This window comes from Cyphomyrmex costatus, unplaced genomic scaffold (genome assembly GCF_001594065.2).
Source record: "Cyphomyrmex costatus isolate MS0001 unplaced genomic scaffold, Ccosl1.0 scaffold224, whole genome shotgun sequence".
In the NCBI taxonomy this organism is placed as follows: Eukaryota; Metazoa; Arthropoda; class Insecta; order Hymenoptera; family Formicidae; genus Cyphomyrmex; species Cyphomyrmex costatus.
In genome coordinates, this window is record NW_017276302.1 from 163,341 (window position 1) to 169,782 (window position 6,442).

Sequence of the window (6,442 nt, forward strand, 5' to 3'; positions counted from 1 at the left end):
ATCGCAAAATTACTAAAAACAGTATTAAAAATGGCGTCGTTTGCAGACGAACTACGAAATCCACCAATCGTCTATTAGTCAGCCATTTTTAATACCAATGAATGAATGTCATGATTGGTTGACAGTCATCAGCGAATCAGGACGCGGAACATCGGTTGCGCTTCTCTGATATCTAGGACTCTAACTAGTCAGTAAGCAACACAAGCTGACAGCAACATATGTGTCATCTGCCATGTACGCGTATTCTATTAGAATAGGTTATGGTACATGTTCATGGAACGCAGATGTGCGATCCATACCCCAGCCAATCAGAATTACCCATAGTCATGTGACGAGTTGACGAGTCTCTCCTTACAGGGTCTCTAGGCGCGATGAGCGATGCGCGACGAGCGATAACCAATAAGAACTCTGCTTTACATCGTCGTGTGAGCAAAAGCAAAGCTTTTATTGGATATCGTTCGTCATTTATCGCTCATCGCATCCAGTATGAACTAGGCATTATGCCAGCTGCACACCAGCGCGATGTTCGTCGCGCGCGATATCCAATGAGCGTCTAGCTTTAGAATGAGAACGTCGGTAAAGCTGTACGCTTATTGGATATCGCGCGTCGCGCGCGACGAATATCACGCTGTGCAGCTGGCATTATTACGTTTACACGATTCGATTTACGCACTGAACTATATATACACTGGAATAGGCATCTCCGTTATGAAGCATAGAAAATCGTGGCTGTTTTTGATCAGCTGCCATTTTGGCTTGGTCAGATGCTTGAGCGAATCAGAAGGTTTCAGATGTGTTGTACCTCTCGGTGCAACAAGATATTATTTTGGGATTCGATCCGCTCAAAGGGTTGGAACCCACGAGGAAAGACGAGGATAGTAAAAAGGTCGTCGAACAAACCCTCACTTCACCACACTTCTATTTAAAATAACCCTTTTTATTTAACAATTTGATAGTTGATTACAAATGTTGTACCCCTTTATTCATATAATTATTTATTACTAAAGATTACAATTCTTTTTAGCAATTGTAACTTTTATTTAATTAATACAGTTGTTTAGTTAAATGAATATACTTTAAAGTTATCGCTCGTAACTTATGAGTAAACCGGTTGGCGACGTTATCGCGGATGTTACTTGACTCGGTTCTCGCGACGCGCGTAACGTATCGTTACCTTTAGATTTCAAGACAAGACTCTGCGCTCGGCATTTAGGCGGTCGCTTATATTGAGTTTGATGATGTCGCTTTTGGTCTTCGATTTGACCATATATGATAATATTCATCGCGCTAGAGGCGCGATCGCGTGATTAAAGAATGTGCAATCTTGCACTTCCGCTGTTGGTTGCCATGCCGAGTGCATTTAGGTATTTCGCGCGCTATGATCTTAGATCGACGCTTTGTCGCGCGCGGTTTAAAGAATGTGCAGACTTGCATTTCCGGTGCCGGTTGCTATGTCGGTTGAAATGAAATAATTAATAAAATAAGTGATAGCCATTCGGGCTATAACACCCTTCCCCCGTTGGAAAAGAAAACGGAGGAACGGAGTTTTTCGTTAAACATATTATTGTTAGAAACGTGTACTTTTACTTCGTTTTAAAATTGATTTTAGAAGTTCGAAAGCAAAGCTTATGTCCTCGTCTGCACGTTCCTTTTTGTCGTATTTACTTCGTTTCTTTTTTTTGTAGGATATAGATTATCGCTATTATAATGATTATTAATACTAGTAATACAGCAATTCCGCTAGTTGCCATTGGAGAAATAAAGTGTTCCAATCGGAACTGGAGATTTTCGTTTTCGTCGATATTGTCATTTATTTTATCTAATTTCATTGTGAAATCTTTTAATTCTGATGAGTTGACATTGACTTCTTTTATTTTTATTTGTTCGTTTCTGTCGGTCTTCGTTTGTTATTCGTTTTTTAAAAAAGATATATTGTATTCTGGCATAAATGATTCTATTACTGTCTCGTGTAATGTTTTTTGTGACTGTAGCGTTGTGTCTGACGTTATTAATTTACAATCTTCTATTAAGGAAATTCTTCCTGTGTTTTCAATTGTTTTCTTTATTTGTCCGTGGTCTTTACATTTTATAAGAATTTGTTCTTTTTTCGTTGTCGCAAATAACCATGAATGAGGGTTATTTAGTGGTATCCATACAATGTTGTTTGATGTCTTATTTTCTATTTCGCAATTGTTATCATATTCTTTATTTCCTAAATATATTTCTATCTCGCAGGTCGTGGTCGTGGTGCCGCGCCTATGTAGTGAACTTATATTTTTATTATTAACTTTTATTATTAGTCTTTTATTATTTTATTAATATTTTAAATGTTTTATTATTAATGTAGTGAATAGCTATTAGTTATGTGTATTTTATTCTGTTCATCACTTGGATTATTTTTGGTTTATCACCTATCTATCTTTATTGTTGAGTTATAATATATACATTAATTTTTTATAATTGCCTTTTTAATTTTAATATTATTTTTAATATACGCTTTTAGGCGATTTACGTGCGTTAACAATTTTTTCCGCGCGATTTTTATCGTATAGTTTACGTCGGAATTTTTTTCTAAAATTACGTATGGTCCGGTCCATAACGCGTCTAATTTTTTCGATCGTCCGCGACGGAGAGTTTCGTCGTATAAAAGTACTTTGTCCCCTATTTTGAATTTAATTTCTTTGGCTTTTTTATCGTGATATTCTTTTGCCTTGATTTTTTCTTCCTTGATGTGTTCTCTGGCTATTTGATTCGTTGCTCGTAATCGTTCTTTTAATTCTTGAGCATAGTCGTCATACGTATATGAAGGTTTTGGAGGTATCGTTAGTGATGTTGATAGAGTAGCTTCGTGTCCGTAAACTAATTCAAATGGTGTATATCCTGTAGCTGTGTGCGGTATCGTGTTATACGTAAACATCGCATATGGTAGCCACTCGTCCCAATCACTTTGTTCTTCATTTATATAATGGCGAAGATATTCCGCTAGCGTTCGGTGTGAACGCTCTAATGCTCCGTTGCTTTCTGGATGGTACACGGTTGTTTAAATCTTCTCGATTTTTAATAATTTGCAAATATTTTTAAACATTTCGCTTACAAAGTTTGTACCTTGATCGGTTAAAATTTTTTCTGGTATCCCGTATTCAACAATTATTCGCGTTACAAACGCTTTTGCTACTGTTGCGGCTTCCTGGTTTGCAATAGATCAAGCGACGCGGTAGCGTCACGACGCCAAGTGCATAAAATAAAAATATAACCGTTTGACATGATGACATGCATGATACTTGATGCGTGTATATGTTCATGTCGATGTCAAATTCACGACGCTACCACTAGCTTTATCTCGAGTTTTCACATCTTGAATCTTTAGATTAAAATTACTCAGAATTTAAAAGCAGAATCAAAAATCTAAAAACACTTTTATTATATAATGTCATCGGTATCTTTCGATTGCGACCAGTCCGAATAAAATTGGTGCAGCCGATACCGAGATCTAGAGACCGAGTCCCGAAAAGGGTACGTTTCAGTTATGTTCAGACGTACGTGTGACACATACATGTATTTTTCAATCGTACGTGTGACACATACATGTAATTGTAATTCAACTGCTTTACTTGAAAAGACTAGTATAACAACGACCAAACGTGTACTTATTATTCAATTATTATTATTTAAAGTTAATAATGAAGAAGTTATAAAGATTACAAATCTTAATATTAAATCCATACCTTCGTCAAAAATTTGTATCGGTGATAATATTTATAAAGTTAATAGTGCGATTCTTCATCATGGTAAAAATATAGACGAAGGACATTACACAAATTTATTGCGAGCTAAAGGTACAAAATGGACATCCATAAATGATTTAAAAGTTGAAGTATGTAAGTGGCCACGAAATGCAAAGAGCGCGTATATATTTTTCTTAGAACAAATCTAAATTAAGTACAAATAAACTTAAGTATAATTAAGTGTCAATAAATACAATACGAGTACATCTTTAATATTAAATAAATAGAAATTTACAAAATAACTATTTTAGAAACAGAATCTGTATTTATTTTTAGAGGATTTAAATTTCCTACATTATTATCACGTTTTCATAATTAACAAAAAGCAGTGAAATCCCAAAAAAAACCTTTTTTTAAAAAAAGAAAAAAACATACGCCAAGTGCATATAAAAGATACTGAACTTCTTGATCAAAAACAGATATGAGATAAATATAATTGACCAAGTGTATTCTTCATTACGCCAGTCACATAAGACAGACCGAAAGTGACTATAATTGTCAACTGGATTATAGTGAAGAAAAAACTTGGCGTGCCCGGGTCGCATTAAAACGCAATATTCTAGAACCTTGGTTCTATCGCAATATTCTGCAGTATACACAATATATGCGAAAACAATTCAACAAAGAAAAGATGTTAATAATTGCTTACTGAACATATTATAATACTTAGTTGTGAATATATTTTCATGTCCCACAAATTATATCACTATATAGTGAATGATGATACTAATTATATCACTATATTATACGTGTATATTATACGTATATATTATACGTATATATCTGTATACATATGTCTGTTATTTTTATATTTTAATTTATAATGCAAATACTATGTTGAAATAATGTTTTCACTGAATACTGTTTACAATTAATGCGACCCGGGCACGCCAAGTTTTTTCTTCACTATAATCCAGTTGACAATTATAGTCACTTTCGGTCTGTCTTATGTGACTGGCGTAATGAAGAATACACTTGGTCAATTATATTTATCTCATATCTGTTTTTGATGAAGAAGTTCAGTATCTTTTATATGCACTTGGCGTATGTCTTTTTCTTTTTTTAAAAAAAGGTTTTTTTATGGGATATTGCTTTACTAAATTTCGTTAGATTATCCTGAAAGGTGAGGATATATTTATTCCCTGCTGTAGTTACCGTTAATGGTCCTCTACGATATCGAGTGCGCATTTCTCGAAAGGTTTTACGGGGGGTGTCGGTAATTTCTAATGGCATTTTTGTTTTCCGACTTAGTTTATTTTTCTGGCAATTCTTGCGTTTGTTTATATAATTTTCGACATCTCTTGTGATGCCTCGCCAGTTGTGCGTTAATCGTATTCTATTTAGTGTGCGTGTCACACCTTGATGTCCTCCTGTCGGTGAGTCATGATATTCATATAATATTCGATGTTTCTCTTCTTCTGTATATTCGCGCATTGTGTTCTTTTTGTCTTTTTCATCCTCTTCCTTAATGTTGCATATAGGATTTCTACTTAAGGCGTCGGCGTTTGTATTTCTTTTACCGGCCTTGTGTATTATCTCGTAATCGTACTCTTCTAATTTTAACCTCCACCGGATGAGTCTCGATCCGGGATCGTTAACGTTAAATAACCATATTAATGGTTTATGATCAGTAACAATTTTAAATTTGGTTCCGTATAAATAAGGGCGAAAATGTTTTACTGCCCAAACAATTGCAAGTAATTCTTTTTCAGTAGTATTATAATTTTGCTCCGCTCGCGATAGTACGCGGCTGGCGTACGCTATAGGCCGGTCCTGACCTACCGTACCTTGAGACAGAACGGCGCCGACGGCGTAATCTGACGCGTCGGTCGTGACGATGAACTCTTTCGTGAAGTCCGGATAAATTAGTACAGGTGCGGATATTAATTTATTTTTTAAAGTCTCGAACGCTGCTTGCTGTTCGGTGGTTCACACGAATTTTACGTCCTTTTTCGTTAACTTTGTTAGAGGCTTAGCGATTTTAGAAAAATCTATAAATTTTCGGTAGTATCCGGCTAATCCGATGAACGATTGAATATTTTTTACCCTTTTTGGTACTGGAAATGTACTCACGGCTTTTAATTTATTCGGATCCGGCAAAATTCCGTTTTTTGTTATAATGTGTCCTAAATAGACTACTTCTTTTCGCAAAAATTCGCATTTGTCAGGTTGTAATTTTAAAGTATTTTTTCGTAATCTTTTAAGTACGTCGATTAATCGTCTGTTATGTTCTTCTAAGCTTGGTCCGTAAATGACGATGTCATCTAAATCATATAATATGGATTTTTCCCATAAAATATATCGTTTAATTAACTAGTCTTCAAAAATTCTATCTCTAAAGATCTAAGAGGTACCATCCTTATACACTTATTTAATTCTAATGACATGTATCTTTTGTATGTATATACCATATAAGCTTACCTTTTTAAAAAAAAAGGTAGAAAAAGCGCTAAGAGTGGGTGTTGCTGGACAAAAAACCGTTTGGGCCAGTTTCACCAACGTCAATTACTTAATCGACTGTGAAACTGACCAATCACATTTGCTGTTTAGTAGAACCATCTTTAAAAACCTACGTGATATTATCCTTATTTAATTAATTCTAATGACATGTATCATTTGTATAAAAGATTTGATATCAATAGTCGGCGCCAAGTTAA